Consider the following 22,659-nt stretch of genomic DNA (forward strand, 5'->3'; position numbering starts at 1 on the left):
AGGCTTTTCCCTGTTAGGGGCAAATGGGGTCTACTCTTTGTTTTGATGCACCAGCTTCTCATTGCGGTGGCTTCTCTAACTGCTGAGCACGGGCTCTGGGCACGCAGGCTTCAGTAGTTTCAGCCCACACGCTCAGTAGTTGGGTCCCAGGGGTTTGGTTGCCCCTCTGCACGTGGAATCTTCCCGGACCAGGGATTGAACCCCTGTCCCCTGCATTGGCAGGTGGATTCTTACCCAATCCGCCACGCGGGAAGTCCTTGCTTTCACATATGCACATTTCTGAACTCAGGGTATATCTGACAAATGATGCCCTTTCATAACTACTTGGCAGTACTTTCTTTACATGAAAGAACCGTAAAGTACTACAGTTAAAGGCCTTCTACTCTATTAACTGGAGTAGTTCAAAGGCTGGCTCTCATTGGCTCAAGCAGATCCGTGCCTCTAGCTGGCCAATCACTGAGACTTTTGTTACGCCTTAGTCAAGGGTGTCTCATTGGCCCAAGAAGATCACATGACACTGGCTGGCCAATCACTGTGGCTTTTGTTGTTAGGCCTTAATCAAGTGCTTCTTTGGTGTTAAGGGTTGGGGTCCTCATCGCTTAAGCAGGAGGACCAGCAAAGGAATGCTGGTTTTTGAGAAGAAAGTCAAAGTGTTGTGGTCAGAAGAGAGGACAGTGGAATCCAGGCAGAAAGAGACAGCTGCTGTTTCTTCTACGCAGAGTCGTCCTGAGATTCCGTAAGAGTATGCCTGTGGAACAATGGAAGCCTAGTAAGTGCTCAGTACTCGCATCTGCTATTATTATTTAAAATGTTGAGATGTTTCACCTGAACCTATTCAGGCTTTTAGACAAAATTCCTAGTTTACGGAAAATTCCCAGGGTGGACGAATGGGTTGAAAGACACCACCAGTAACTACTCAGGCAAATCCAAGTTGTTGAAGCTAAGCGGAGGGAACACAGGTGTTTTTGTTTTTGTTTACTTTTCCGTGTGTTTGGGAAAGAGCACATGAAAAACTTATTGTGTTACTTCACACCCTCTAGGATAGACGTAATTTTAAACAGAAAATAGTAAGTGTTGGCGAGATTGTGGAGAAGTTGGAACTCGGGTATAATGGTGTGGAAATAGTTGGGCAGGTCTTCCAGAAGGTAAACACTGAATTATCAGAAGACAAGGCAATTGCAGTTCTAGGCGATATAGACTCAAATGAATTGAAACCAGGGACTCAAACCAATACTTGTATGTGGATGTTCATAGCAGCACTATTTATAATAGCTTAAAAAGTGGAATGTCTGTTAGTAGACAGATATCTATTAGTAGACAAGTGGATAAACAAAACTGGGTGCATCTATACAATAGAATACTTTTCACCTTGAAAAGGAAGTAACTACCTACACAAATACAAATTTGTGTATTTGTAGCTACCTACAAATCGCTGTGAATGAAAGAGAAGCGAAAGGCAAAAGGAGAAAAGGAAAGATATGCCCATTTGAATGCAGAGTTCCAAAGAATAGCAAGAAGAGATAAGAAAGCCTTCCTCAGTGATCAATGCAAAGAAATAGAGGAAAACAATAGGATGGGAAAGACTAGAGATCTCTTTAAGAAAGTTAGAGATACCAAGGGAACATTTCATGCAAAGATGGGCGCAATAAAGGAAAGAAATGGTATAGACCTAACAGAAGCAGAAGATATTAGAAAAAGTGGTAAGAATACACAGAAGAACTATACAAAAAAGATCTTCATGACCCAGATAATCCCAATGGTGTGATCACTCACCTAGACCCAGACATCCTGGAATGTGAAGTCAAGTGGGCCTTAGGAAGCATCACTATGAGCAAAGCTAGTGGAGGTGATGGAATTCCAGTTGAGCTATTGCAAATCCTTAATGATGATGCTGTTAAAGTGCTGCACTCAATATGCCAGCAAATTTGGAAAACTCAGCAGTGGCCATAGGACTGGAAAAGCTCAGTTTTCATTCTAATCCCAAAGAAAGGCAATGCCAAAGAGTGCTCAGAGTACCACACAATTGCACTCATCTCACACGCTAGTAAAGTAATGCTCAAAATTCTCTAAGCCAGGCTTCAACAGAATGTGAACTGAGAACTTCCAGATGTTCAAGCTGGACTTAGAAAAGGCAGAGGAACCAGAGATCAAATGGCCAACATCTGTTGGATCATCAAAAAAGCAAAAGGGTTCCAGAAAACCATCTACTTTTGCTTTATTGACTATGCCAAAGCTTTTGACTGTGTGAACCACAACAAAGTCTGGAAAATTCTGAAAGAGATGGGAATACCAGACCACCTGACCTGCCTCTTGACAAATTTGTATGCAGGTCAGGAAGCAACAGTTAGAACTGGACATGGAACAACAGACTGGTTCCAAATAGGGAAAGGCTGTATATTGTCACCCTGCTTATTTAACTTATATGCATCATCATGAGAAACACTGGGCTGGAGGAAGCACAAGCTGGAATCAAGATTGCCGGGAGAAATATCAATAACCTCAGATATGCAGATAACACCACCCTTATGGCAGAAAGTGAAGAATTAAAGAGCCTCTTAATGAAAGTGAAAGAGGAGAGTGAAAAAGTTGGCTTAAAGCTCAATATTCAGAAAAGTAAGATCATGGCATCTGGTCCCATCACTTCATGGCAAATAGATGGGGAAACAGTGGAAACAGCGACAAACTTTATTTTTGGGGCTCCAAAATCACTGTAGATGATGACTGCAGCCGTGAAATTAAAAGGTGCTTGCTCCTTTGAAGAAAAGTTAGGACCAACCTAGACAGCATATTAAAAACCAGAGACATTACTTTGCCAACAAAGGTCCATCTAGTCAAAGCTATGGTTTTTCCAGTAGACATGTATGGATGTGAGAATTGGACTATAAAGAAAGCTGAGCGCCGAAGAATTAACGCTTTTGAACTGTGGTGCTGGAGAAGACTCTTGGAGAGTCCCTTGGACTGCAAGGAGATCCAGCCAGTCCATCCTAAAGGAAATCAGTCCTGAATATTCATCGGAAGAACTGAGGCTGAAGCTGAAACTCCAATATTTTGGCCACCTGATGTTAAGAACAGACTCATTGGAAAAGACCTTGATGCTGGGAAAGATTGAAGGCCAGAGAAGAAGGGGACGACAGAGGATGAGATAGTTGGATGGCATCACCGACTCGATGGACATGAGTTTGAGTAAACTCCGGGAGTTAGTGATAGATAGGGAGGCCTGACGTGCTGCAGTCCAAGGGGGGCCACATAGTTGGACACGACTGAGTGACTGAACTGATTCTGTTCCATTGATCCATATGTCTCTTTTTGTGCCAATACCACACTGTTTTGACTGTTACACTTTATGGTATTGTCTGAAGTCTGGGAGGGTTATGCCTCCTGCTGTTTTCTTTTTCCTCAGGATTGCTTTGGCAATTCTGGGTGTTTTATTGTTCTGTATGAATCTTAGGATTATTTGTTCTAGTTCTATGAAAAATGCCATGGGTATTTTGATCAGTATTGTGTTAAATCTGCAGATTGCTTTGGGTAGTATGGTCATTTGAATAATATTCTTCCAAACCAAGAGTATGGATTATCTTTCCATTTCTTTGAATCATCTTTAATTTCCTTTATTGTAGTTCGCATTTAAGTCTTTCACTTCCTTGGTAAGGTTTATTCCCAAGTATTTTATTTTTTAATGCAATAAAAACCATGAATACTTAAAACAACTAATACTTAAAACAACCAATCCAACTTGAAATTTCCTAGCAAGACAGGCTAGGCTTCCTGGGAATGGATTCCACAAGGAAGGAAATGCCAGCCAATGGGCAAGTCACGTCCCCTGCCAGAGCACATCTCCTCTCACCAGCACTGTGATCACACGTGTTTCACAGTCCCCACATCTGCTCCGCTAGAGGCTTCAAAGTGGGAGTACAGAAGACAGTCAGAATGACTTGCTGATGGAGAGAGAAACTGAATACAGACCTGGAATGCCGGGGAGTGGGGGTGGGGAATGACTGTCATCATCATTCTGTTTCTCTTTCTTTAGAAGGTCAGGTTGGCTGTGTCAGGGAAAGCCCTAGAAGGTGGTAATTCTGCCTTTGACTTCAGCCGGTAGACTTGACATGCACTCCCCATGGTAGCTGGTTTGTGCTGAACCTGTCACCACCTCTTCAAAACATTGCTGGTTGCCATGGGAACAGAACAGCACTTACTGAAAGAGCTGCTGGAAATTTCAAGATGTCCAAAACTGTCCCTGTAACGTGTTTTTCTCAGACCTGATTTGAAAGAGAAACAATAGCACAACTTGGCAAAGAAGACAACGGAAGATGAATGATAATAAGAATGGCTTGACAGCGTTTGTGGATCCCAGCATGCTGTCTTGATTCTGCCCTTTAAAAATCAGTCCCAGGGAGACACTGGCTGAAGCAGATTCCTGGCTCCTGACTTCAGACATGGCTTTGTTATGGACAGCAAGCCTATTTGCTGTTCTCAGAGTTTAAATCTCCACAGGACAATGCAGCAGCATAACTGGGAATACACTTGCTAAATGAACCTCTTGCATGCCTGTCTACCTCCTACTCTCTGAGCTAAAAAAGAGCTCAGCAACTGGGATGATTATATATCTATTTTTTAAATCCCCTCTGTAAGGCAGTAACGTGGAATGAAAGATAATGCTTTTCTTTAACTGTTGTCAGGTTGGCATACCAGAAGATGAGATTTTTCTTTTCAACTCCTTTAATTAATTTTTCAAAAATAGATTCAAAAAAGAATTAGACAAAGGAGAATTTTTGAAATTTCTCTTATGATATAAAAACATGTCAACTTCATCCTCCTATTCTGGCCTTTGGGTTTTGTTTGGGTCATTCAAAACCAGTGGCCTTTGTCCCTTGGTTTTTTTCCCATGATTCAAATCATGGAAAAACCTCTGCCTTCTCCATTTCACACGTCAAAATTGCCACCTTTCCTTCCAGTTACCCGAGATAGAAACCTTGGAATCAACTTTAATTCCTTCTTCTCCGTCAACCTCCATGTATTAGTCAGCTGAGGCTTTCATAACAAAGTACAATAGACTGGGTGGTTTAAACAACAGAAAATTATTTTCCCATGGGTTCTGGAGTCTGGAAGTCCTAGATCAGAGTGCCAGCATGGTTACATTCTGGTGAGAGTGCTCTTCCTGACTTATGGATAGGCACCTTGTTGCTCTGTCCTCACAGGCAGAGAGAGAGGAGGAGGGCTGGCTGGCTGGTGTCACTTCTTATAAGAGCACTGACCCCATCATGAGGGGCCTGCCCTCATGACTTCATCTAAATCTATTTGCCTACCCAAGATCCCCATCTCCAAATACCATCATGTTGGGGGTTAAGACTTCAACATATGAATTGAAGGGGCACAGTGCAGTCCATAACATCCCCATATCCATCAACCATCAAATCTTGTTCATTTTGCCTCCCAAATATCTACCAGGTTCTTTTTCTCCTCTCCATCACCATTGCCACCATCCTAGTTGAGATGCTTATCATCTGTTACTAAGATAATTGCAGTCACCTGCTAGCTAATCTCTCTGCCCCCTGGAGTTGCCCTCTTGAAATATATCTTCCATGTGGTAGCTTTGTTTTCTAAAAGAGACCAGGCATTATGGTCTGGAAGCCAGATATCATGAGAAGGCATAAGTATAAATGAGAATTCGAGAGGTGGGTGGTACCACTCAGAACTGATGCTCTGCTTCCTGGAAAGCCCAGCCGCCATCACCCGTCTCCACGGCCCCCACTGCTGAGTTCCTTGCCCCCCTCCACCTCCGCCCCTCACCACCTCCCAAGTGAGGCCGGAATCAGGCACACCATCCACTGCACTTGCCAGGCAGGAGCCACGGCAGCTCTGGTACCCAGGTGTGCGGGCACACCAGCGTCATGGAGACTGCACCTCCCATCATGTCTAAGCTTGGAAGAAGCTCCATGTAGCCGGACCTGGGATCTGATCTCCCCAGCAGCTTCTCGAGTTGGCCTCGATGGGGACTCAAAGCCCCAAGGGATAAACTTTGACCAGTGAGCGTCCAGAGCCAGGAGACAATTCCCATCGCTGCATCTCTCCAGCCAACTGGCTGAGGCCCAGGGTTCCTGTTCCCAGCTGTCCCAGGTGACAGAGCAGCTGGCGGGGCTTCCCTCAGGCCCTTGTGCTTGCTTCGTCTCCTTCCTGGGCTCCTGGGCCACCCTCTCATGTTCACCTGACTGCCCCCGGATCACTGCCTCCATATCTGCTTCCCTCCCTTCCCCAACTCCCGGCCCCACAAGCAAGGTCAAAGTCAGGTACCCTTTCTCTCTGCCTGCACAGAAGTCTGAATTATTGAAGCAGTTAGCTTGACTGGCTGCTCCCCTGTGGCTTTCCTCTGTTAGACCGTGACCTCCGCTGAGAGCAGGGGCCTTTTTCCTCTTTGTAATCCTCAGCACCTAGCTCCGTGCCGGGAGCTCTCCACAGCCAGGGCTGAGGGAACTGACGCGCCCACTGATGGTCACACTGTGAGGCCTGGCGCGGTGAACGGGGGTTTCTACAGCCGTGACGATGCAGGAGGGCAGCCCTGGACAGAGAGACGGCCTGAGAACACACCTAGATGCCAGAGGAGAGGGGTGGGTGTGGCCAGGGGGTCGGGCGCCCTTGGAAGGACTTGAAGCCAATGAATCTCCATCTTTTCCATGGGTAAATTGTGAGGCTTTGAAACCAGGGAGTTTTTGAAAGTGAAAAAGTCGCTCAGTCGTGTTTGACTCTTTGCAACTGCATGGACTGTATAGTCCATGGAATTCTCCAGGCCAGAATACTGGAGTAGGTAGCCTTTCCCTTCTCCAGGGAGTCTTCCCAACCCAGGGATCAAACCCAGGTCTCCCACATTGCAGGCAGATTCTTTACCAGCTGAGCCACCAGGGAAGCCCAAGAATACTGGAGTGGGGAGCCTGTCCCTTCTCCAGGGGATCCTCCCAACCCAGGAATCGAACTGGGGTCTCCTGCGTTGCAGGCGGATTCCTTACCAGCTGTGCTATCAGGAAAGCTCAGAAGTTGCTTTAGAAAACTGAAATTGTCAGTGATATATGGGGTGAATGGATGGGGGGGATACTGACTGGGGAATGGTGAAGCTGGGAATTGCCACGGTAACCAAGAGAATGGGAAAGAGGGATGCTGGTGGGAGAGACAGTGGGGGCCATGTCCACTGGCTGCAGCAAGCACTTGCGATTGGACGGAACTCAGAGATGGCTTCTAATATTCAAAACAGGGTGCTGGGGGGCCAAGGGGGGCCAGTGATGGAGACGGTGAGGACAGGAGGGGTCTTTGGTTTGCAGTTGGGAGGAATAACCCCAAAGGAGTTGAAGGAGTGTCAGAAGCATGTTCATGAAAGATCAGACTGTTTGCTGCTGCACCCATACACACAGATGCATGCGTGTATACATACATACATACATCACCCCCACCAGCAGCAACTGGCGGCCTGGTGGCCCTTGCATTATTTTCACCGTTGCTTTTATCATGAGCAATGGGCACAGAAGTAAAATAACTTTTCCACAAATGCAGAGGGCCAGAGCCATCTGTCCTGCCGACTTCTGCTGTCAGTGGAAGGTGAGTCAGCAGAGGTGAGGGTATTAGCGCCCGTTTGTTCTGCCTGCAAAGTTCCAGAAAGATTCACACTGTGGGCATATTTTTCTTGAGGCTAAATGATTAAATTCCTTTAGGGACAGATCACGTTATCGGGGCAGGAAAGAAAGCCAAAGAGTAGGGAAGAAACTGTGAAAGTTACATAACAATTGGAAAATTCCTCTTCTACCAAGTCTCCGGTCCCTCGGAAAGAAAGGCGTTCGGAGGCTGCACAGCTAAGAAGCTGCTCCTGTTATCGCTCTCATCATCATTTTCACATCCCAGGCACTCAGGCATTGCCTGGCCGTGGCTGCTAATCGGCCAGTGACGGAAGAGCATTCACGGAACAGCCTCTCAGACGGCTGGCACTCAGGGAAAAATGGAAAATAAAAGTGGCAGGCCCTGTCCTCCAAGGGTGCTCTCTACCATGGGCAGATCAGACACAGAAATTCACTGAGAAATAAGATCCCAGAAGCCGTAAAGTACTGAACAGCAAACAACTAAAGGTGAAAATAACTAATTTTCATAGTGTGCCAGCAACTAGAATTCGTAGGCAGGAGTGTTTGGGGAGCCCAGAGCACCATCTGGAAATGGAACCATCTGGAGAAAGCTCTCACTTCTTTTTCATCAAGTTATTCTGGGTGGGCTTCACCAAGGTGATGGATCAAGATTTGTATATAGAAGAGCGGTTAAGGCGAGTGCCTGGATATCACAAAGTGATTCTGAGATGAGTGCAGGGAAGATCGTTCCAGGAGGGAGAGTGACAGGGGGAAATCCAGCAGCTTCGAAGGCAAGTCCAGGCTTTCTCAGTGGGGCCCTCAAAACATCTGAGGTCCTCAGAACAGTCTAAAGAGCTGGTAAATGCAGACTGCCAGACTCTGATTGAGCTGGTCAGGCACGGGGCCAAAGAGTCCCCCTTTGAACCCAGCCCCAGCGACCCTGAGACACCCTAAGATTGAGAACCATGGCAAGTCCTTCTCCAGGGTCCCCCTGTCCCCACCACCCCCTTGATGGGTCTCGTGTATTCAGTCACATGCTTATTCACACGTATGTACCGAGTCTCTGCAGTGTGCCAAGCTCCATTCTAGGAGCTGGAGGTGCAGGAGAGAACAAGAGAGACCAAGTGTCCCTGCCCTTCTGGAGTTCGTATCCTAGTGGAGGAGCCAAAGCAATAAATATACAATAAGTAAGTGATATGGCGGTAAGCACTGTGGGGGAGCCAGGCAGGACATCAACTCAAGGGCTGTTGTGTGTCCCAGGCCAAGGAGGTCCTCTCCCATCAGTGGCATTTGAGCAAAATCCCAGTCCTTCTAGCTGCCCCGAGGCTGCTGGCTGGTTTGCCCATTCCCCAAGTTCTTCATCTCCCCAAGTTCAGCCGCTGACCGGTATTGAAAGCTTCCTCCTCGTGTGCCAGGCAGATGTCTCCCAGCCTCTGCCCAGCCTCAGCAGGTCCCATGGTTCTTCACAGCCCTGTCTGATCCCCCAGGTCTCTCCCACACACCCCCTACCCCGTGTTTCCAATCCACTGCTCTGAATTTCCAACTTCCCGAATCGACGTGGCGCTCCAAACATCACACTGTAGGACACAGCCTGCAGAAGGCTTGGCAAGGGCTGCATGCTGGCTGAAGCTCTGAGGAGTAGTGGAGTCTGTGAAGGGCACAGTGAACTGCGTGATCACAGCAACTCCTCTTGTGGTTAAGCAAGATCCTGAAGGCAACAGCCTGGATGAAGAGGGTTGAAATGTGGGAATAAGAAGGCTGGGGGCAGGAGGACACTGATATTTTGGATCTGCTCTAAACCTGACCATATAAGGGATTCATGTCACCCCACTGAGTCCTTCCAGCAGTGCCATGAGGTTGGTATTAAGCCTGTTCTGAGAGGGGGACATCTGAGGCTCAGAGAGTTCAGGTAACCCCTCTCTAAGGCCACACAGCCAGTGATGGATGGAGTTGGGCATTCAAACCTGGATCTGAGTCTAAAGCGCCTTGCTTTTTCCCACCAAGTGCAGTGTGAGTTTGTAAAGGGGAAAAAAGAAAACTCCCAACAGTGCATCTCAGGTTAAGAAAAACTGTGACAACTGCCATCTGAAGACTCTGAGGAACTTGGAATACACAGCCCTTCAGTTCTAGGGAGGGCGTATATGTCAACCAGCAGGTTGAGTTGATAACACTTCATGACCCAGTCACCCTCCCACGCCACCACCGAATCAGCTAGATAGAATCTGGTAGGGCTGTTAAATGACTACCTCAGACAGGTAGAAAGCAAGGGGGAAATGTAGAGCAAAAGACAGCAAAATAGAAGCTTGCAAAAAAAAAAAGAAAAACCCTAAACTAAGCCCCTCTGCATCTGGTTTGGGCTGTTGCAAATTCCCAGATGCATGAAAACCAAACTCGTTAATAAGAAATGCAAAGATGACTTAGGTTGGAGGAGCCACCCTAAGCTTATTTACTGAGTGGGAGCCTGTAAGTGATCCAGGTGGTTTCCAGCTGTGTCTCCGCACGCTCACCTCCTCCCTCTAGGAACCTGACCTGAGATGAGGAGACTTCTGCTGTCTGGACTCTCCCAACACACTGCTCTGCCCTGAAATCCAGGACATCCGGGCAACCTGCAGTGTGCAGAGGCAGCTGGCCAGGCGAGGAAGCTGACGCCAGGTCCCAGGGCCCCTCCCTGGAGGGAGCAAAGGCCTCTCGGGTTGCAGCTATAGAAAGAGGGAGGAGCCTGGTGGGCCAGGATGGAGGCAGTGGTTTGGACATCACCTCTGTGAGTCATGCCCCGGGCAGCATTTTACAGGAGTTGCAGATTCCAGTAAGATCAGATCAGGGCCATCTCTCAAGGGACTCCCAGCCAATCAAATGTGCTTCTCACTCCATCTCAGCAGTTCTGAGTCCGCATCCAAGTAGCTTATCTTCCAAACCAGATCCTGAAGTTGTTTTTCTTGTTCGTATCCCTGGGCTTCCTGGAACCAGGCGGCGTTTCTGCCCTGAAGTTGGAGACGCCTGGCCATAGATAGCCCTTGTTGGCAGACCCTGCGCCTGAGCCTGGCTCCTCATCCACACTGAGATGTGGTTTCCTTTTCCTGGAGGGTGAACTGGGTATCTTTTGACCCACCTCTCCTCTCCCCTGCTGTTGCCACCACCCTGACCTACCCTGATCTACAAGGACCAGAAACCAAGACTCATTCAAGAGGTTGCGTGGTGTTGAGCAGAACCCAGGTCAGGCCACTTGGAATAAAACCCAAGCTCCTTCCCAGGGCTTAAAAGATCTGAGCCTGCTCTCTCTCCAGACCCGTTTCCCTCCGTGCTCTCCCTCCCTTCCCCCAGCCATGTGGGTTTCCTGCCATTTCTTTCCTTCTTTCTTTGCGTGTTATTGCTCTACCATGTTGTGCTCATTTCTGCTGTAGTGAAGTGAAATCAGCCACATGCATATTTACTTCCCCCCCCCCTTGGTCCCCCGCTGCCACCCCCACCCCACCACGCATCTGGGTCCTCACAGAGCACCCAGCTGAGCTTGCTGAACTTCATAGCAAGTTCCCACTAGCTAGCTATTTTACACATGTCAATCCGAATTTCCCAATTCGTCCTACCCTGTGTCCACTTGTAAACATGCCCAGATTGTTCACACTTGTAAGCCTTTTGCACTCACTGTTCCTTCCTCCCCTCTGCCGGCTCCGAAGCTTGTCAAGTTTAATCCTCCCTCCTGCAAGTTCTCAGAGGCAGAAATTCATTTTTTAAAGTTTTTTTCTTTTTTTTTTGGCATCACTGTGTTCCGGGAGCTACAAACTCAAGTGCCTACGGAACATGTCAGGTAACATAAACAAGGAAGGTGGCCAAGGCTAATAAAAATCATTCAGCTCTCTTGGTCTGGCTTTTGTTCTCCCACTTTTGACAGAGACATGAAAGCAGGGAATAGTTCTTAGTATAAAAACACACACAGTGCAGAGTCAGTGATGGGAGCAAGTGACACTTGGTATTGGGAGCAGTAGACACGGGTCGGGGTGGGGGGCGATGACTGCAGCAAACCTCCTACCAGCCTATTTGCTGTTTTGCTGAAATCTGGCCCGATGTGGTCACAAATTGCCGTTTTTTCAAAATAAGCTGGAAATCCAGGTTTGCACGTGGTGTCTCCTGATTTTTTAAGGTTGACAATTTTTTAAATTGAAGTGTAGTTGTTTACAATGTTGTGTTTCTGGTGTACAATAAAGCAATTTGGTTATACACACACACACACACACACTTTTTCAGATTCTTCTCCATTATGGGTTATTACAGGATATTGAATATAGTTCCCTGTGTTATAAAGTAGGTCCTTGTTGTTGTTTATCTATTTTATGGACCATAGTGTGTATCTGTTCCTCTCAAACTCCTAATTTATCGTTCCCCTTTGATAACTCTTAAGTTTGCTTTCTGTGTCTGTGAGTCTGTTTGTAAATAAGTTCATTTGTATTATATTTTAGATTCCACACATCATATGTTTTAGATTCCACATTTTGTCATGTTTTAGATTCCACTGTACGGTTATTTGTCTTTCTCTTTCTTATTGACTTAGTATGATAATCTCTGGGTCCATCCATGTAGCTGCAGTTGACATTTCATTCATTTTGTGGCTGATTAACATTTTATTGTGTCTGTGTGTATGTATCACATCTTCTTTATTTGTTGATGGACATTTACATTGCTTCCCCATCTTAGCTATTGTGAATAGTGCTGCTGTGAACACTGGGGTGCATGTACCTTTTCGAATTAGAGTTTTGTCAGGATATATGCCCAGGAGAGAAATTGCTGGATCATGGGATAGCTCTGTGTTCAATTTTTTAAGGAACCTTCACACAGTTCTCCATAGTGGCTGCACCAGTTTACATTCCCACCAACGATGTAGGAGGGCTTCCCTTTTCTCTACGCCCTCTCCAGCGTTTGTTCTTGACAGACTTGTTGATGATGGTCATTCTGACCAGTGTGACATGATACCTCATTGTAGTTTTGATTTCTCTAATTACGAGCAATACTGAGCATCTTTTCATAGGCCCGTTGGCCCGCCTTCTTTGGAGAAGTGTCTTTTAGGTCTTCTGTCTTCAGATTGAATTGTCAATCAATTTTAAAAATTGTTTTAAAAGCCCCATGCAGGCCACACTGAGTGTACCTTTGTGCTGGATTTAACCCAGAGGCCACCAATACTCGATCACTGCTGAGTATTCAGTGGACACCACACAGAGTGTATGTTCAATAATTCTGTGTTGGATAAATAGTCTTCGCAGATGACTTCTCAGAGCTTGGAAGTAGCTGACGGGCAGTACAGCTTCCTTCTGTTAGGAATGTAGAAAAGTGGGGTCCGAACAAGAAGATGCTTCTCCATTCTAGCTGGGAGCTTTAAGATATGTCTGCTGCTGAGCTCAGAGGCAGCCTGGATGAAATTCCACGGAGATAAGATTTCTCTACCACTTGGTCTGAGGCTGCTGCGGGTCTGTAGGCGTTGATACAGCTGTGCCTATTCTTTTGATAGTCTGGATCCATTCTGATGGTTGCTGCCATGGTGTGCTGGTTGTTAAATAATTTTAATATCAACCCCCACTGAGTGCAGAAATGGAAGCCTATGTTAATCACAGTCGATGACCACCAAGAAGGGCTCTTAAAGGTGGGAAAGGAAGCAAAACCCACTCAAGTCCATTTAGAGGTTTAAGTCTTCCAGGTTGGGTAAAGGGCAGATTCTATTAAAGAGCTTATTAACCTGGTTGTGCTTCTGATGTCTGTCTTTCCATCACAGAGACCAGTAGGTTCTCACACCTACCCTTCAAAGCCTCTAGAGATCGGGGGATGACTGGAGTGGTCCAGATGAAGGCAATGAGCCAGCTCAAGGGCGGGGTGACCCAGTGGAAGACAGTGGCAGAAACAGGTGTTGGCTTTGGGAAGAAATTCTGATGAATTCATTGTAACTCCACTGTCTACAGCGAGCTCTCCTGGGCTTCACAAGCAGCAGGCTTCTCCCTCTTTGCACTGTAAGCAGGAAGTTCACCGTCTGTTCAGACACGAAGGAGATGTTAGCAGCACTTTATTGGATCTGCTCAAGGTGATTTAGATGTGTTCTTGGAGCCCATTAGGCATTTGATAACACAGAAGTGTGGCTCTGCTTTCTGGGCAGATAGAGTTACTCCTCTGTATATGCTCCCCAACCAGAGTGTATCATCCAGTGTGATCAAGCCGTCTGGGGAGATGCAAACTTATTCCCTATAGGATTTCTGCCTCAGGTTTATCCTGATAGTGTCCACAGCAAAGCCTTGTAGCTTTTTTTTTTTCATTGAAGAACAGTTGATTTACAATGTTGTGTTAGTTTCTGCTCTACAGCAGAATGATTCGGTTTTACATATATATTCTTTTTCCTGTTCTTTTCCATTTGTGGTTTATCACAGGATATTTACTGAATCTAGCTCCTCATGTTATACAGTAGGGCCTTTCTGTTCATCCATCCTGTATATACTAGTTTCCATCTGCTAACCCCAAACTCCCAATCCTTCCTCCCAACCCTGCTCCTAGTGCTTCCTACCTTTTATTTGGGGTAGCCCAGGGCAGTGGCTTACACACTTATTTTAGTCTTAGGATATTTTGGTGCCCAAATATGGAAGCTAATGAAAAGCCAGCTGCTCAGAGGCAAACAACTAACACCCTGGGCACGTGCCTGTCACCCCACTCCCTTCGGCCCCTCTTTATGCCCTTACTGGGTTACCAGGAACCTCCAAGTTGAAACACCATTGAAATAGCTGTTCTGGAAAATCTCCCAGTGGCTCAGGTCATTTTGGAAACTTGCAACCCAAACATTTATAAGCAAAGTTTGTTTTACCTAATCAGATTGCCTCCTTATAATTGTAGAAGAGTTCACACATTCATAGGGAATGACAGGACATTTATGGACCCACCCCTCACTTTTAGCAAATCTTAACATTTTGCTTTGTTGCTTTGGTTTTTGTGTTGTTCAGTCGCTAAGTCGTATCAGACTCTCTGCGATCCCTGTCCTTCACTCTCTCCCGTTGTTTGCTTAAACTCATGTCCAGTGAGTTGGTGATGCTATCCAAACATCTCATCCTCTGTCTGTTACACCCTTCTCCTCCTCCCTTCAGTCTTTTCCAGCATCAGGATCTTTCCCAATGAGTTGGCCTTCAGCTTCAGCATCAGTCTCCAGGCAAGAATACTGGAGTGAGTTGCCATGCCTTCCTCCAGGGGATCTTCCCACCCCAGGGATTGAACCCTCTCTCTTATGTCCCTTGCATTGGCAGGCAGGTTCTTGACCATTAGTGCCACCTGGGAAGCCCTTGGTTTTTGTAAAGGAATAACATATTAAAAGTACTGTTGAAGCCCTTCCTGCCATGTACCCTTTCCCCCAATCCCTCTCCTCTCTCCTCTGTACTCCCTCCTCAGAAGAAACTCCCCCGAATTTGCATTAATTGTCCCCATGCAAGATTTTTACTGTTAATACATATGTTAATATATACATGTTCTGTGAACACAAATATGTATATATGCATGCATATATAACATATAATATATATATATGTTTCCTAAACAGCATATTGCGTTCTTTGCATGAGTTCACATTTAGCATCTGTATTATCCTATGCATACTAATCTACAGTTTCCTTTTCCAGCTCAACTTTATATTTTGGAGATTTATCCGTGTTGAAACATTTAGCTCTGTCTCCAGCACTTTAACTGCTGCATCATATTAGTTTGCGTGAATCTATGTGTGCACTTTCCCCCCGTGAATGCTTGCTGCCTCCAGTTTTTCACAAAATGTTGCAGTGTGCATTCCTCTGCGTGTCCCGGCCTGCACACTTCTCTAGCGGGTAGGCTTTCAAGCTGACCTGACTACCACCAGCTGTCAGAAACGCATGCTATGCTGAGACCAGCGCAACACTCACACGTACACAGATACACAGCACTCTTAGGACGCTTTCCAAAACAAAACAAGACAAAACCGTCTTAGCTGGAAAAAACAAAAAACAACTGCCTTAGCTATTTCATCATTTTAAACTGCGGTCATGACTCACTGTATCAATTCTGCAACCATCAGTGGAAACCTCAGCTTCAAAATCAGTGCCCTGGAGCATATATATACCAGGAAGGGGCGTGGCGGGAGCATGGCAGCACTGGGGATTGCGCACACCTTCAGAGTGTGCGACAGAGGGCCGAGTGGGCGTGCGAGTGCAGACTCCACGAGCAGTATAGAGGAGCGCCGCTGCTCCACAGCCTCCCCATACTTGGCGTCAGCTGGCCTTTTCATTTTCACCAGCACGATGAGAGCAGAGCAGTGTCTCATGGTGGTTTTAGTTTCTCTTTCCCTCATGAGCAGTGGGCATGCTCAACCTTCCCAGTTGGTTATTGGCCACTTGTCTTTCCTCTTGTGTGACTTGACTGCTCATATCCCTGGCTCATTTTTTTATTAGGTAATTTCATTTTGTCTTTAGCTTTCTTGGCCCTTTGCTTTTTTTTCTCTATAAACTTTTTAAGATCAGTTTATCTTGTATGAAAAACAGGGGGACGGTCATAGAAACTCATTTAAATTTTATAGATCATTCGGGGAAGCTGACAGTTTTATGATGTCGTCTCTTTGGTATCCATGAATTTTTGCATATGTTGTCATTATTCACAATTTATTCTGTGCCCTTCAATACTTTTATTTCACTTTTTTCATCTTCCCCATTCTAGTTAAATTCATTCCCGAGTTCTTTACAGTTTTGTATTGTTGCTACTATGAATACCTTTTTTCCCCCCAATTACTCTTTCCAATACCTCCTATTTCTTTTTCTTGCCTTATTGCACTGGTGAGAAGGCCCAGTACAGTGATGGGTAGGAGTGATGAGCGTGAACCTCTGTGTCTTTTCTTTTTTAACGGTTAAAATACTTCTGTATATTTGCAAATGCATGGCATTTGCCTGGAAATCAGGGGGCCTTTGCTGGTATACCCGGGCTTTCTCTCGCTGTGTGGGGAGCGGGGGCTACTCTCTGTTTGCAGTGTGTGGACTTCTCATTACGGTGGCTTCTTCTGTGAGCCTGGACTCTGGAGCATTGGTTCTGTGGTGGTGGCGCACAGGCCATGGCTGCCCCTGCAGCATGTGGGATCTTCCTGGACCAGGGATCAAACCCATGTCCCCTGCATTGGCAGGCAGATTCTTAACCACTGGACCGCCAGGGAAGTCCTATTATTTCAGGTTTTAAGAAGGAGAAGATACTAGGGTTTTCTTCCAGTGCTTTTATCCTGCCTTTACCTAAACATGTGTATGTATCTACAGACACCATAATGCTTTGTGTTGTATTTGTGTGTATTATGTAAATGAAATTATACTGCTTATATATTCTTATTTTGGCTTTATCATTTGTCCAGGAGCTTTATATTTTTATACATACATGTAGCTCTTTTTAATAGCTGCACAGTGTTATATAACTTGAAAATGTAACTGTTCCTTTATCTACACTAGGATTTTTCTAGGGTACCTGTAGGGTGGTGAAATTATTGGCTCTTAGGGTACACATTTGTTTCAGCAAATGCTACCAGATTGCTCTATAAAGTGACTATGCCAGTTTGCTTCATGCACCAAACAAGTATTTGTTGAGGGTCTACATATCCCTCTACTGACTTGCTGTGACCTTGATTAAGCAAGGCATGTTTTCTCTCTGGACTCCTAGTGACTCCATCTCTAGGAGGAGGGAGTTGGGTGGACCCCACAAGTGTACGAGATGGCATAATGATAGGGTATGCAGCCTGAGAGTGGGTCAGGAATGACTGCCTGAGAGACGACAGGGAGAGAGGAGGGTGCTGGTGACAGCCAAGCTGAAGACAGGCAATTTACATGCACTTGGCCTTCATTTCAACTCCTCCATTAGTGCAGTGACAGTTCATCTGGAACTTTCACCCAAAAGTCCCCTTTGGAAGGCCCAATACCCTTTTCTGTGGGGGAATTCACCTTCCAGGATCTCCCAGAGGAGAGGATGGCAAGCAGGGTTAGCAGAATGTGTGTATGGTAATGTCGCCACTGAAAAATAAATACTCTTAACAAATACAGAGCTATATAATTGCACTGGTCAAAGATAATTATGAGATTTATAGACCATATTAATTCATAATGTACTACAGATGGTGTGGTCCAGTAATGGAACACACATTTACAAACTCGGAAGAAATAGTTTTCTTTTTCATCTTTGTCAGGGTGATGCAGTGACTGAATATATGTGTCTTTGGAGAAGTCTAAATTTGAGCAACTTTCTGAATGTGAGAGGCACCAAATACCCTCCCATCTTCTCTACCCTACCCAGGCTCAACCATTGCGAGTCTGGCAGTGAAAAGATACAGCATGTTTAATGTTTCTAAATCGGATACCCGTGTCGATTACCCACACTTGGAGCAAATCTGGATGCATTTTACAGTTTCCCGATGTATGCATCTTGGTTTATTTTAGTAGAATAAAAGAGGTGAAAAAAAAAGTTCTTCCTCCTTTGGACTTAAGAAAAGTGGGGAGGTGACAGGGATGAAGTGGATTTTAAGATACGGCAAAGGTAAATTCTGGGCCACAATAGATGTGGATTTGGGGCTTTAATAGAGATGGTTAGAGGTGGGTTTTGAGAGAGACAAGTGGATTCTGGGACACAGTAGAGGTAGGTTCCTGGAAAAATGTGAGATGGATTCTGGGACATGAAAGAGGTGAAGATTCTGGACATGAGTAGAGGTGGGTTCTAGGAATGACCAAGGTGGATTCTGGGACAGGGAGAGGTGGATTCTGGGACAGCTATAAGTAGATTCTGGAACAGAACAGATGGACTGTGGGCTGGCAGTCCCATTCGGTGTTCCCACAACTCACCTGTGCACAGTTTCCCTGGTGCCCATCAAACGACCCGACCTGTGGCCCCCGTAGGCTTCTTTGTCTTGCACAGGTCTTCGGTCAAACACCCCCTTGCTCAGAGAGGCATCCCTGGGGCCTCCATCCCCGCATTCGGCCCTATGTTAAGCACCTTCATCCCATCCTGTCCTTTGTCCTGGTACCACTCTGCCTGGTAGGTGATTGTGGGTTTGTACCTGTGATTACTTGGGGCTTCCCCAGTGGCTCAGCTGGTGAAGAATCCACCTGCAATATGGGAGACCTGGGTTCAGTCCCTGAATTGGGAAAATCCCCTGGTGAAGGAAACGGCTACCCACTCCAGTATTCTGACCTGGAGAATTCCATGGACTATTTAGTCCATGGGGTCACAAAGAGTCAGACACTACTGAGCGACTTTCACTTCCCCTGTGATCACTTGGGCATCCCCCTGCTCCTGGCTAGATGGTGACTCCCTGCGGGCAGGGGCCCTGTCGGAGCTCAAGGGGAGCGCAGGGTCAGCCCCGGAGAGGGGCATGGTGGTGGTGTAGTCGCAAAGCCCTGTCCAGACTCTTGCGATCCCGTGGACTATAGCCCGCCAAGCTCCTCTGTCCGTGGGATTCTCCAGGCAAGAATACTGGAGTGGGTGGCCATTCTCCAGAGAGGTTGCCCAGTAATTATCGGACGAATGCACTTCCCATGATAACTAAGGATCTTGTTTGATTTGCGGTTTCATTCCAAGGGCCTAAGAGGCCTTGTAAGTGTATGGTGAATCAATACGTCAAGGAAAGAAGGGTGTCACGTCAGGAGCATGAGGAAGTGAGGGAGGGAAGGTGGGAGAGAGGAGAGGAGCAAATGTAGGAGGGAGAGAACCAGAGTGGGTAGGGAGAGATCAAGGGAGGGAGAACGGACCGAGGCACCCAGGGAGAACCGGGAGCCGGGAATTAACGCCCAGCCGCCCCGCCTGCGCGCGCCCTGGGGCCGTGTGGGCAGTGCGTCTCCCCGCCCCGGGCCGCGGCCGCCAAAGCCACGCGACGCGGGCGGCGCGGTCGGGACCCCGGGTTACCCAGCACCCGTGGGGGGCGCCGCTGGGCGCCGGGGGTCTCGGCCCCGCCCACAGGCCGCCTCGCGCCCGCCCCTCCCGCGCCCCTTCCCCGAGCCGCCTGGCCGCGCGCGGCATTGTGGGAGTTGTGGTCCCCGCGGAGCGCAGCGCGGCGTCGGCACCGGCGGGGGGACCGGCTCGGCTCCAGCTCCGGCACCGGCTCCGGCTCCGGCGGCTCCGCGGCGCGGGCAGGGGGCGTCCAGGCGTCCGCGCCTTCGGGCGGCGGCATCGCCCCGGCCCCAGCGGCCGCCCCCTCCGCCCCGCGCGCCCGGGCACAGGTAAGCGGTGGTCTCCCGGGGCTGCGGGGCTGGAGGGCGGCGCGGCCGGGCCGATCTCTGCGAGACGGGGAGGAGGCGGCGGGGGCCGGGCGGGCTGCAGGCCCGCGGTCCCCACGCCCGGCGGTGCGGCTTCCGAGGATGCTTAGCGCCCGGCATCCTGGCCCCGCGGAGGGGCCCTCCGCCGCCCGGCGCTCTCTACGTGCCTGAGAGCCGCCACCTCGGCAGTGTTCGCGGCCCGGGCATCCTCCTCTTCCTCTCTGTGGCCCCTCGCGACCCTGTCCGCCGTGTTCACACCCCCCACCCTCATCACCCTCCTCGGTGACCATCCTGCTTGGTCCTTTTCCCTTGCTTGCTCTCCTCCTCCCCCCACCCTTGTGCATCACCCACTTCCCCCTGTCTCCCGTGGTGACCCTCCCTCACCTGTCCCATGAGGTATCCCCTTAAGCCGTCTTCCCTAATCGCCCACTTTTCCCGTTAATACTTTCTTCACCGTCCCATTCCTCATCCCTCCCCCCAGCCCCCGCCCCCGCCCTCCTGGTGGTCACCATCTGTCTTAACCTATCCTGTGCCCTCCCCTTTCCCCCCAGTCTCCTGAGTGGGTGGATTTCTGAAAAAGCTGGCCAAGAAAGTGAGGAAGAGAGGTCTCGGGTTCCCTGCACCAGAGGGCTGGCCCTGGGCAGGCTTCTGGTTACATGCATCACATTTGTCCTGCTCCTTGGGGGTCTTCTAGGGTGGCCTGACCATACCCTGAGAGTGAGCAAAAGCTCTTTAGCACTGGGCAACCTCTTGAACTGGTGATGTAACTGGACTAACCAGGTTAGAAGTGAGTCTCTTTCCTAGATATTCATTGTACCCGAAGTTGTGTGTGATGGGACTTGTTCATCCAAAAGTGGCCAATAAATTCAGACCCTATTCCCCAGAGCCGACTGACTTTTAAGATCTAGAGTTATTAAAGTGGAGGACAGCAATGAGGTGTCCCCCTCCCTGATGAGGACAGCTGTGGAACAGATGTGTAAAGAAAGCTGGAAATCACTGAAGCAAGAGCTGGGTGGGGGGAGGGGGAAGGGCAGGGATGGAGCTTGGTGAAATTCGTGCCCTTCCAGCTGGAGGGCTGGGGTCTATGAGGGTCAGATGTTTGATAAACCAGTGCTTGATAAACCAGTGCTTGATAAACTGCCAATCACTCTGCAAAGGTAAAGGTTTAATTTAGTGTCACGTTTCAGCTGTGAGCTTGTTAATCCACCTCTGGGCTCAGGTTCTGCCAGGATAGTTTGGCCAAAAGTAAGGGACAGGTGTGAAGAGCCTTCCATGAGCTCTCGGTACTGTTTGTGAATTCATGAGCAGGGTCTGAAACTGGGGTTTGGGGCAGCAGGAGCCTCTGCTGCGTTTTGTTTCGAGCTCAGCCCAGGGAGTGTTCGCGGCTGGCGTTGTACAGAATGAGGCTTTCTGGGGGTGGGGTGGGGAGGGTTAGCGTGTGGGTGTCCAGTGGAGAGAAGCCCCTGTCATCCACCCAGTCCTCTGGTGTTTTCATTTTGATTGATTTGAACCGTAGTCAAGGCTGATGGGAAGTAACACTTAACAGGTGTTTGTTAAATGATCATCATCTCACTCTTGGAACCTTTAAGAAAAACCTTTCCTCCTGAGAGATTTGGTGTAAAAGTTCCAATTAGGGCTTCAGCTCAGTGAAGTGAGGGGGGAAATCCTTTTAGTAAAAGCGCTTGTTATCACGCAGATGTTAGTTTCACACTGAATTTCAAGAATCCTGGGGTTCTGTTTGGGAGGAGGCTTGCAAGCAAAACACCTCTCTGCAGGATTTTCCTTCCCTGGTCTTTAAGAGGAAACAGCTGCCAGTGATGGGAGGACCAGCCAAGGACCAGGGTCCCGGGCAGGGTTGAGGAGGGGCTCTTTCCATTCAGGGACCCAGCCTTTCCCTTTCTCCCGAATCTGTGAGAAATGGAGGATGCGTGAGGACAAAAATTTAGCTTCTAACCTCCCCACTCTTGTATTTTTCCTAGAAATGTAAAAAATGTCCATGAATATTCAGCATGTGTGTTTCTGACTTACTAAATATCATAGTCAAGTGATTCAACCTAAGCTGGGAAGATAAAAAGTAGGGAGTTAAGGAGAAGCTAAGGGTTCCCTTTCATTTTAATAGCTTTGCATGTCTGGGGTTAAAAGAAAAAGTCCCTTGAGGTGTGTGGCAACAAGAATTTACCTTTGGCTGTTGGAATTCTCACTCCCAAGGTACCTTTCCCTGACGGCCCACCTTTGGTTTGCTGGCTCATAGAGATGGGAGTCCACATGTCATAGATGTCGCTAGATGATGACACGATCATAAACACTTTCAACCCATCATTCCCCTTGACACTGATGAGCAAACTGAGAGAGGGGAATGACCTGCCCAGTTTGGGTTCTTAACCTTTCTGCTGAGTTGCAAGAACACTTAGGCCAAACTTAGTCCCCAGAGAAAGGGGAGGGTACCGCTTTCCCTTTTTTGTTAGTTACCCTCTCATATTCCTGGGGGAGAGGAGAAAGGGTAGTACCAAACAAAATTTCTGAATTATTCTCCTCAAGATGAGGGAATGTTACTACATATGTAGTAGAACGTAGACCTGGCTGTTCTCATCTGATTAAAAAGAGGGTAGACAAAGAGTTTCAACTGGGAAACATCTCTGGGTTTTTTTAATTTTTTAGTTTTATTGGAGTAGAGTTGCTTTACAATGTTGTGTTAGCTTCTACTGCACAGGAAAACACATCAGCCATACATATACATATATCCCCTCTCTTTTGGATTCCCCTCCCGTTTAGTTGACCAGTGCATTAGTTAGGGTTCCCCTGCTATACAGTATGTT

General features: G+C 47.7%; 1 protein-coding gene across 2 annotated transcripts in view; it reads left to right on the forward strand.

The window, feature by feature from the left end:
• Positions 1 to 317: 317 nt before the first annotated feature.
• The window catches only part of ASPHD2 (aspartate beta-hydroxylase domain containing 2), a 32,035-nt gene continuing 9,693 nt past the window's right edge, over positions 318 to 22,659 (forward strand). Inside the window, exon 1 of one of the 2 annotated variants that reach the window (XM_070475497.1) lies at positions 318 to 769. The gene's annotated coding sequence lies outside the window, so the exon portion shown is untranslated. Of the gene's footprint in view, positions 770 to 19,293; positions 19,808 to 22,659 lie in introns of those variants that run through there. The other variant, XM_070475496.1, reaches the window with a different exon arrangement.

Source organism: Odocoileus virginianus, chromosome 12, assembly GCF_023699985.2.
Source record: "Odocoileus virginianus isolate 20LAN1187 ecotype Illinois chromosome 12, Ovbor_1.2, whole genome shotgun sequence".
NCBI lineage: Eukaryota > Metazoa > Chordata > Mammalia > Artiodactyla > Cervidae > Odocoileus > Odocoileus virginianus.